At 46.5% G+C, this 10430-nt stretch overlaps 1 protein-coding gene across 14 annotated transcripts in view; it reads left to right on the top strand.

The window, feature by feature from the left end:
* Positions 1-10430, top strand: part of FKRP (fukutin related protein) — a 68297-nt gene that overhangs the window by 661 nt on the left and 57206 nt on the right. For 5 of the 14 annotated variants that reach the window (XR_012898883.1, XR_012898882.1, XM_075915013.1 and 2 more), the window contains exons 2-3: positions 1293-1422; positions 9896-10033. The gene's annotated coding sequence lies outside the window, so the exon portion shown is untranslated. Of the gene's footprint in view, positions 1-111; positions 1423-8165; positions 8633-9024; positions 9043-9895; positions 10034-10430 lie in introns of those variants that run through there. The other 9 variants (XM_075915020.1, XM_075915018.1, XM_075915014.1 and 6 more) reach the window with 8 other exon arrangements.

Here is a 10430-nt window from a genome sequence, read left to right as displayed (position 1 = left end):
TCCAGGTAGGCTGCTTCCCCCCTCTGTGTGGGGTTCCCATGGCAACACCCCTTCCAGGTAGGCTGCTTCCCCCCTCTGAGTGTGGGGTTCCCATGGCAACACCCCTTCCAGGTAGGCTGCTTCCCCCCCTCTGAGTGTGGGGTTCCCATGGCAACGCCCCTTCCAGGTAGGCTGCTACCCCCCTCCGAGTGTGGGGTTCCCATGGCAACGGTCCTGCTCCGGTAGGCCTGCGACCCACCCCCACAGCAGGGAGTTCCCATGGCAACGTCCCCTCCCATTCCCCCCCCCCAGGAATATCCACCCCCCCAGCAGGAGGTTCCCATGACAGCACCTCCCCCAGAGCAGGCTTGCTTCCCCCTTGGCAACCACATCCTCCAGGTAGGTCTGCTTGTCCCCCCCCCCCCCCCGGAAGTGGGGGGTGGTTTCCATGGCAACAGGTCCCTTCACCTGCCCCACAGCCAGAGCAAGGAGAAGGGTTCCAGGGGCCCCCCAGAATAGGCCTGCAAGGAGAGGGGTTCCTATGGTAACAGCGCCCCCCTCCAACCTCCCACCTTGCAGGCTGGGTTCATCCCACCCGGAGCAGGGAGAGGGCAGCTCCCATGACAGTTCCCCCTCATAGCCTGGTTCAAATGCCCCCCCCCCCAACAGCCAGGGACGGGTTCCCATGGTAACACCTCCCATGCCTCACACCCCACTCAAATTAAAGTGGGTACCCCAGTCAAGTTCCCTCTAGAATAGGGTCTCTTCTCTGCCCTATCCCAAAAGCAGACAGTGAGCAGTTCCCATTTCAGCAGGGGGTCTTGATCAGGGCCCACTCCAGGGAGGCTTCTCCTACCCACCCACAGCAAACAAGTAGAGGTTCCCATAGCACAAGGCTCCTCACCACTGCAAGTACAGTCACCTCCACCCAGGACTGCATAGGCCACCCCAATGACAGGCCGCCTCCTTCCCAGATCATGCTCCTTCCCAAAATACTGTTCTCTCTGCCCCCCAGGGTAGATCCCTTCTCAGCACAGAGTTGAGACTTCAGTCTGGTTTGGAGGAAGGCAAATAAAATCTGCCTCCTCTCCCTAGCCATAATGCTGGAGTATTTCATCCATTGCCGTAGCTCCATACTGGCCCCTATTCAGAGCAGTTACTGTCCTTTCAACTATTCAGTGGTCACCATTTTCTTTCCCCATCTACATCTTTATCTGGAGCAACTGCTAGCCTTACCCCAAATCCTCCATTGCTTGGTAGTCAGCTTTATCAGTGTGCTTCTCTCCTTCCTTCCCCCCTCACTTCTATCCCAGTCACTTCAGGATCCTTGTTGATTGTCACAGAGTTGTCATACCTGGTCAGAGCGCGACCAGGAACAGGTAACAGGAGAGTTTGGAGAGGGAGTTCTCCAGGGAAAAGAGGAGTAAAAATGGGACCCTTGTGGTAAGTGGCTGTCTGGAGTGTGTGTTGTGTGGGGGGGAGTTATTTGCAGTGTGCTGAGCTTGTGTTTGTCTGGTTTGTTTGCTTTGTTTGTTTGAAGGAGCTTCTAAAAGGTTTGAAATCTAGAAGCCTCTGTTAATTGGCTGAGCCTCAGTCAGGGGGAGGGGCTACCAGAGCTATATAAGCCTGTGACTCAGCGACCTGGGAGAGCACGGAGAGTGCGACCAGGAACAGGTAACAGGAGAGTTTGGAGAGGGAACTTAGAGGGAACTAGTGACTTGTGTCCTTCTTTAAAACCTAACTCTTAGAATAATCTATACTCCAGAAGTTTTAAAAGAATCCCAGTTTGTACTTAAACTTATTCATTACAAACATGGAGACAGAAGCCCAGCAGCAGAGTGGGGGCTATCCTGTTTATTGCATCGAGTGTAATATGTATGATTACCTGCCCTGTGGGCGGGTGGCGTATGTGTGCACCCGTTGCAAGGAGCTCCTGACCCTCAGACCGAGTTCGGGCTTTGGAGGACAGGGTGGCTGAACTGGAGGAGCTAAGGGAGGTAGAGAGCTTTGTTAATGAGACTTTCTGGGACACTGTAGTACTGTCCCACCTCCAGTCTGAGAGCCCCAGTGTTCTTAAGGAGGATGAAAGTCTCAAGGGAACAGAGCATTTAATGGGAGCAGAGGGAAACCATCCCATAGTTGGGACCCTCCTCCCAGAGGATGTTGCGGTATCCTCTCGCACTGAGGATGCCTCTGAGGGGGAGGGAATGCCAGTTAGGAAGAGGCAGGTGTTAGTAGTGGGTGATTCGATCGTTAGAAACATAGATAGTTGGGTTTGTGATGACCGGGAGAACCATATGGTCACTTGCCTGCCTGGTGCGAAGGTTGCGGATCTCTCGAGGCATCTAGATAGACTTATGTGTAGTGCTGGGGAGGAGCCTGTGGTCGTGGTACATATAGGTACCAATGACGTAGGGAAGGGTAGGAGAGATGTCATGGAGGCCAAATTTAGGCTGCTAGGAAAGAGACTGAAATCCAGGACCTCTATGGTGGCGTTCTCGGAAATGCTTCCGGTCCCACGCGCAGGGCCAGGTAGGCAGGCAGAGCTTCAGAGTCTCAATGCGTGGATGAGACGATGGTGTAGGGAAGAGGGGTTTGGATTTATTAGGAACTGGGGACACTTTTGGGAGAGGGGGAGCCTATACAGGAAGGATGGGCTCCACCTAAACAAGGGTGGAACCAGACTGCTGGCACTAAACATTAATAAGGCCGTAGAGCAGTTTTTAAACTAAGAGATGGGGGAAAGCCGATTGGTGCGGAGATGCATGTAAATCGGAGAGAGACTTCTCTTAGAGGAGAATCCGTTGATAGAGATTCTCTAAGCTGTAGTCGGAAAGAGAGGAGGGGAGAGGGCAAACCATGGGCCAGAGCTGACAAACAACCGCATAAAAGGAATCCAATGCATCAGGGAAGGGCAGACAAATAACCAGTGGCAAATTTTTAAAGTGCTTGTACACAAATGCTAGGAGTCAGACTAATAAGCTGAGTGAACTAGAGTACCACGTATTAAAGGAGGAGATAGACATAATAGGCATCACTGAAACCTGGTGGAATGAGGAAAATCTGTGGGACACAATCATACCGGGATATAAAATATATAGAAAGGATAGAGCAGGCCGGGTGGGTGGCGGAGTGGCACTATATGTGAAAGATAATGTAGAATCAAATGAAATAAAAATATTAAATGAATCAACATGTTCCATAGAATCGCTATGGATAGAAATTCCATGCTCCAATAATAAGAAATTAGCAGTAGGGATATATTACCGGCCACCTGACCAGGACAGCGATACTGACATAGAAATGCTGAGGGAGATTAGAGAGGCTACCAAAATAGAGAACTCTATAATAATGGGGGATTTTAATTACCCCCATATTGACTGGATACATGTCACCCCAGGAAGAGAAGCAGAGATGAAAATAATTTCTCAATGGCTTAAATGACTGCTTCTTGGAGCAGCTAGTGCAGGAACCCACAAGGGGAGAGGCAATTCTCGATTTAGTCCTGAGTGGAGTGCAGGATCAGGTCCAGGATATAACCGTTACAGGACCGCTTGGGAATAGTGACCATAATATAACAACATTCAACATTCCTGTGGTGGGAAGAACACCTCAGCAGTCCAGCACCCTGGCATTTAATTTCAAAAAGGGGAATTACACAAAAATGAGGAGGTTTGTTAAACAGAAATTAAAAGGCACAGTGACTAGAGCCAAATCCCTGAAAGCTGCATGGAAACTTTTTAAAGACACCATAATAGAGGCCCAACTTAAATGTATACCCCAAATTAAAAAACATAGCAAGAGACCTAAAAAAGAGTCACCGTGGCTTAACCACCATGTAAAAGAAGCAGTGAGGGACAAAAAGGTATCTTTTAAGAAGTGGAAGTCCAATCCTAGTGAGATAAATAGAAAGGAACATAAACACTGTCAAATCAAGTGTAAACATGTAATAAGAAAAGCAAAAAAAGATTTTGAGGAACAGCTAGCCAAAAACTCAAAAAGTAATAACAAAATGTTTTTTAAGTACATTAGAAGCAGGAAGCCTGCTAAAAAGCCTGTGGGTCCCCTAGATGATCGAGCTATAAAAGGAGCAATCAAGGACGAAAAAGCCATTGCGGAGAAACTAAATGATTTCTTTGCTTCAGTCTTCACGGCTGAGGACGTTGGGGAGATTCCTGAATCTGCACCGTCCTTTGTGGGTGATGAATCTGAGGAACTGTCCCGGATTGAAGTGTCATTAGAGGAGGTTTTGGAACAAATAGAAAAACTTAATGTTAACAAATCTCCGGGACCGGATGGCATTCATCCAAGGGTTCTAAAAGAACTTAAATGGGAAATTGCTGAGCTATTATCTGTGGTTTGTAACCTATCCTTTAAATCGGTTTCCGTACCTAATGACTGGAAGGTAGCCAACGTGACACCAATATTTAAAAAGGGCTCTAGAGGCGATCCTGGCAATTACAGACCGGTAAGTCTAACTTCAGTACCGGGCAAATTTAGTCGAAACAATAGTAAAGAATAAAATTGTGAAGCATGTAGAAGAACATAATTTGTTGGACAAAAGTCAACATGGTTTCTGTAAGGGGAAATCCTGTCTTACTAATCTATTAGAGTTCTTTGAAGGGGTTAACAAACATGCGGACAAGGGGGATCCAGTAGATATAGTATACTTGGATTTTCAGAAAGCCTTTGACAAGGTCCTCACCAAAGGCTCTTGTGTAAATTACATGGCCATGGGATAAGAGGGAAGGTCCTTTCTTGGATTGAGAACTGGCTAAAAGACAGGAATAAATGGTAAATTTTCAGATTGGAGAGGGGTAACTAGTGGTGTCCCCCAAGGGTCAGTGCTGGGACCAATCCTTTTCAATTTATTCATAAATGATCTGGAGAAAGGGGTAAGTAGTGAGGTAGTAAAGTTTGCAGATGATACCAAACTGTTTAGGATAGTCAAGACAGAAGCAGACTGTGAGGGACTCCAAGAAGATCTCACCAAACTGAGTGATTGGGCAATAAAATGGCAAATGAAATTTAATGTGGATAAGTGTAAAGTAATGCACATCAGGAAAAATAACCCCAACTATACGTACAGTATGATGGGGGCTAATTTGGCTACAACAAATCAGGAAAGAGATCTTGGAGTTATCGTGGACAGTTCTCTGAAAACTTCCACACAGAGTGCAGTGGCGGTCAAAAAGGCAAATAGGATGCTAGGAATTATTAGGAAAGGGTTAGAAAATAAGACCCAGAACATCTTACTGCCCCTGTATAAAACTATGGTATGCCCACATCTTGAATACTGTGTACAGATGTGGTCTCCTCACCTCAAAAAAGATATTTTGGCCTTGGAAAGGGTTCAGAAAAGGGCAACTAAAATGATTAGGGGTTTGGAACGGGTCCCATATGAGGAGAGGCTAAAGAGACTGGACTTTTCAGTTTAGAAAAGAGGAGACTGAGGGGGGATATGATAGAGGTCTATAAAATCATGAGTGGTGTGGAGAGGGCTGATAAAGAAAAGTTATTTATTAGTTCCCATAATAGAAGAACTAGAGGACACCAAATGAAATTAATGGGTAGCAGGTTTAAAATTAATAAAAGGAAGTTCTTCTTCACACAGCGTGTTGTCAACCTGTGGAACTCCTTGCCAGAGGAGGCTGTGAAGGCTAGGACTATAATAGAGTTTAAAGAGAAGCTGGATAAATTCATGGAGGTTAGGTCCATAAAAAGCTATTAGCCAGGGGATAAAATAGTGTCCTTGGCCTCTGTTTGTCAGAGGCTGGAGAGGGATGGCAGGAGACAAATCGCTTGATCATTGTCTTCGGTCCACCCTCTCTGGGGCACCTGGTGCTGGCCACTGTCGGCAGACAGGATACTGGGCTAGATGGACCTTTGGTCTGACCCAGTACGGCCGTTCTTATGTTCTTATGAGGACTCACAGGACTGCCTCCAAAAGTCTTAGGATTTTTGGCAGTGTGTAAGGACTCATGTTCATAAGCTGTTGTGAAATTGGGTGGAACAGACTTAGAGGAAGTAGAGAGATGAGACTTTTTCCAGGTATCCTGGAGCCACACTCTTGCACAAATTCACTTACATTCAGGGATCAGTTGTTTCCCTGATTTACATATACACACACACACACACACACACTGTGATGTCAACTTTTTTCTTCTTTTCAAAAGCCGGAAACTAGGAGGAGGAATCATGGAATACTAGAACTGGAAGGGACCTTGAGAGGTCATCAGTTCTCGTCCCCTGCCCTCACAGCAGGACCAAGCACCAGCTAAATCATCCCTGACAGGTGTCTGTCCAACCTGCTCTTAAATATCTCCAGAGATGGAGATTCCTCAACCCCCCTCGGCAATTTATTACAGTGTTTTACTACCCTGACACTTAGGAAGTTTTTCCTAATATCCAACCAAAACTTCCCTTGCTGCAGTTTAAGCCCATTTTGTCCTATCCTCAGAGGTTAAGGAGGATATTTTTTCACCCTCCTCCTTGTGTCCCCCTTTTAGGTACTTGAATACTGCTATCATGTCCCTTCTTGGTCTTCTCTTTTCCAAACTAAACAAGCCTCATTCTTTCAGTCTTCCCTCATCACTCATGTTTTCTAGATCTTTAATAATTTTTGTTGCTCTTCTCTGGACCTTCTCCAGATCTTCCCTGAAATGTGGTGCCCAGAACTGGACACAATACTCCAATTGAGGTCTAATCAGCTCAGAGTAGAGTGGAAGAATGACTTCTCATGTCTTGCTCACAACATCCCTGTTAATGCAGCCCAGAATCATGTTTGCTTTTTTTGCAACAGTGTTACACTGCATACTCATATTTAGCTTGTTATCCACTAAGGCCCCTAAATCCCTTTCTGCAGTGCTTCTTCCTAGACAGTTACTTCCCATTCTGCATACGTGAAACAATTGTTCATTCCTAAGTGGTGTACTTTGCATTTGTCCTTGTTTAACTTCATCCTAGTTACCTCAGACCATTTCTCCAGTTTGTCCAGATTATTTTGAATTGTGATCCTGTCCTCCAAAGCACTTGCAACCCCTCCCAGCAACCACAGACTTTATAAGCATACTCTCTATGTCATCATCTAAATCGTTGATGAAGATATTGAACAGAACTGGCCCCAAATCAGAGCTCTGCAGAATCCCACTCTTTATGCCCTTCCAGCATGACCATGAACCATTGGTACCTGCTCCCTGTTATGCACCCGCCTTATAGTAGCATTGTATTTCACTAGTTTATTGATAAGAAGGTCATGCAAGACTGTATCAAATGCTTTATTAAAGACTAGTTATATCATGTCTGCCACTTCCCCCTTATCCACAAGGTTTGTTATCCTATCAAAGAAAGCTGTCATATTGGTTTGACATGATTTGTTCTTTACAAATCTATGCTGGCTGTTACTTATCACCTTATTATCTTCCAGATGTTTGCAGATGGACTCATTAATTATTTGATCCATTATCTTTCTTGGCACAGAAGTTAAGCTGACTAGTCTATCATTTCCTGGGTTGTCCCTATTTCCCATCTTATAGATGGGCATTATATTTGCCCTTTTCCAGTCTTCTGGAATTTCTCCTATCTTCCATGACTTTTCAAAGATGATAGCTAATAGCTTAGATACCTCCTCAGTCAGCTCCTTGAGTTGTCTAGGAGGCATTTCATCAGACCCTGGTGACTTGCAGACATCTAACTTTTCTAAATTTTTAACTTGTTCTTTTCCTGTTTTAACTTCTGAACCTATGCAATTTTTACTGGTATTCACTATGTTAGTTGTCCAATCACCACCGAACTTCTTTGTGAAAACCGACACAAAGCAGTCATTAAGCACCTCTGCCATTTCCACATTCTCCGTTATTGTTTTACCCTCTTCATTGAGCAATGGGTCTACCCTTATCCTTGGTCTTCCTCTTGTTTGTAATATATTTGTGGAGTGTTTTCTTGTTACCCTATAGCTATGTCTGCACTCGCGGCTTCTTGCGCGAGTAATATGCAAATGAGGCTAAGCGTGGAATATCGTCGAGCATCAGTTGCATACCTAATGAGCCACCATTTTTTTCAGAAGAGGCTCTTGCGCAAGAAGGAGTGTCTACACTGCCCCTTCTTACGCAAGAAAAACCCTCTTGCGCAATGCCGTTCTTCCTGCGCAAGAGCCTCTTCTGAAAAAAATGGTGGATCATTAGGTATGCAAATGAGGCTCGGCGATATTCCACGCTTGGCCTCATTTGCCTATTAGTCGCGAGTGTAGACAGCCTTTATGTCTCGAGCTAATTTGTGCCTTTGCCTTTCTAATTTTGTCCCTATATACTTGTATAATTTGTTTATATTCATCCTTTGTACTTTGACCAAGTTTCCACTGTTTTATGGGGCTCCTATTTACGTTTATTTTTTATTTTTGATGCCATCTATATTTTTGTTAGTCTCTAAGGTGCTGCAGGACTGTTCGTTGTTTTTTAAGTTTTCTTTAATTATTTTTATTTTTCAGATCCTTTAGGATCCCCAGGTTAAGCCAGGGTGGTCTCTTGCCATACTTCCTATCTTTTCTGAACACTGAAATACAGTAAAACTCCAACTGTCCAGCATCCAGTGGTCTGGCATTCCTGATAGTCTGGAACCCGGAAGTGCTCCAGCCAGCCGGACAATTGGAGCTCCTGTGAGCCCCACGCATGCTCATGGGCAGGGAAAGGGAGGGGGAAGAGAGGAGAAGGGCTGGGGGGCGGGGGCGGCAGGGAACAGTGCAGCAAGGGGCAAACTCCCCACCATTTTGCAGGGAGGTGCGGGAAGCCCCATGCAGCCCCTGGCTACTGGCCAGCTGGGGCTGCAAGCGGCAGTGGCGGACTTGGGAAGTGGCGGAACAGAGCAGCTGGGGTGCTGCTGGGTTGGTCCCGCAGCGCTGCCCCTCACCTGAGCGGCATTGCAGGACCAAGCCGGCAGCACCCCAGCTGCTCTACTCAGCCGCTTCTCCAAGTCCTCCGCTCGTTAGTTTCAGCAGCGGCGGACTTGGGGAAGCGTCTGAGCAGATCACCTGGGATGCTGTTGGATTGGTCCGGCAACGCCACTCAGGTGAGGGGCGGCGCTGCGGGACCAACCTGGCAGCATCCCAGCTGCTCTGCTCAGCCACTTCCCTAAGTCCGCCACTGCTGCTTGCAGCCCCAGCTGGCCTGTCACCAGCGGCTGTGCGGGGCTTCCCCTGCCTCCCTGCAAAACAGCGGAGGGTTCGCCCCTTGCAGCGCCATTCCCCGCCGACCCCCTCCCCTCTGCCATTACAGCGTGGGTCCTGGCAGACCTGTCACAGCCCCCCGCCAAAGTACCTCCTGATACTCTGGCATATCCGATAATCCGGCACCCTCTGGGTCCCAAAGGTGCCGGATTATCAGAAGTCTACTGTAGTATGTTCTTGCACCCTTAATAATGTCCCTTTGAAAAACTGAAAATGTAGCTGAGTTGAATACCTCCCATATCTTGTTTACAGTACAGAAAGATGGGCATTTATGGGTAAATAGAGACATACCTTTCAAGGCCATTGAAATCCAAGGCCTCAGGAGCACCTGCTCAGAAACTAAGGCTACAGTCAGTGGTTGTTGATTGAATTGCACATGCTTTATGGCATTGTGCATTATGATATGTGTTGAATTCCTGCTTGGAGCTTTTGTCTCATAGTAGAACCTAGTCAGGCAGAGAGGCTGTGGTCATAACCATCGTGGAGCTGTTTGAACGCATAGTCAGAGTCTCATGATTTTGCTTGACTCCACTTGTATGACTGAGCAGGGGACAGCAGAAATAAGTTGATAAAGAACTGGGGAAGGAAACTGGACCCAGAAACACACATGCTGGATTGCTCACATTTAGCAATACACTTTGCTACAATGAAGATTATTTTCCTGACAATTATTTTATGCTTCCTTTTTACTTCTAGTGCTGGTGAAAGAGGCCTGATTGACAGCCCCAGAGATATCTATCCCCACAAGTGCAGCACAGACAATTAGTGAACCAACTTCGTCAAACACACTCCCCTGTGTGCCTTCTCCCGTCCTTCGATGGACCCAATATAAAGGTAAGAGAGGGGCTCACACAGTCCATGGTCTCGCCTGCGGCTTCCCACCTTGCAGCCAAGTGCCCATCGGGAGGGAGGGTGGTTGATTTTTTTTTTTTTTATTCATGTGGACACAAGTCCATTAGGAATTGTACTGAGCGCCAAACTCATTTCACACTGACCAGTGTTTAATGCTATCTATTAATAAAATCACACATGATTTCTTCTGGAAACTCTCATGACTGGATCTCTCTTGTCCAGTACCTTGTTTCTAAGCATGAGCAGTATCAGCTGCTGTAGATAAAAGAGTAAAACAAACCCTTTAGTAGACAGCTCAGGCATAGCCTAACCATAGAGGAGAAATTTCTTCCTCACCCTCCATCAGTGAGAGGTCCATGTCTGCTCAGAAGCAGTGTTT

Source organism: Pelodiscus sinensis, unplaced genomic scaffold (genome assembly GCF_049634645.1).
Source record: "Pelodiscus sinensis isolate JC-2024 unplaced genomic scaffold, ASM4963464v1 ctg34, whole genome shotgun sequence".
Lineage (NCBI taxonomy): Eukaryota > Metazoa > Chordata > Testudines > Trionychidae > Pelodiscus > Pelodiscus sinensis.
Note: the sequence above shows the minus strand (reverse complement) of the source record. Positions and strands in the feature narration are given on the sequence as shown.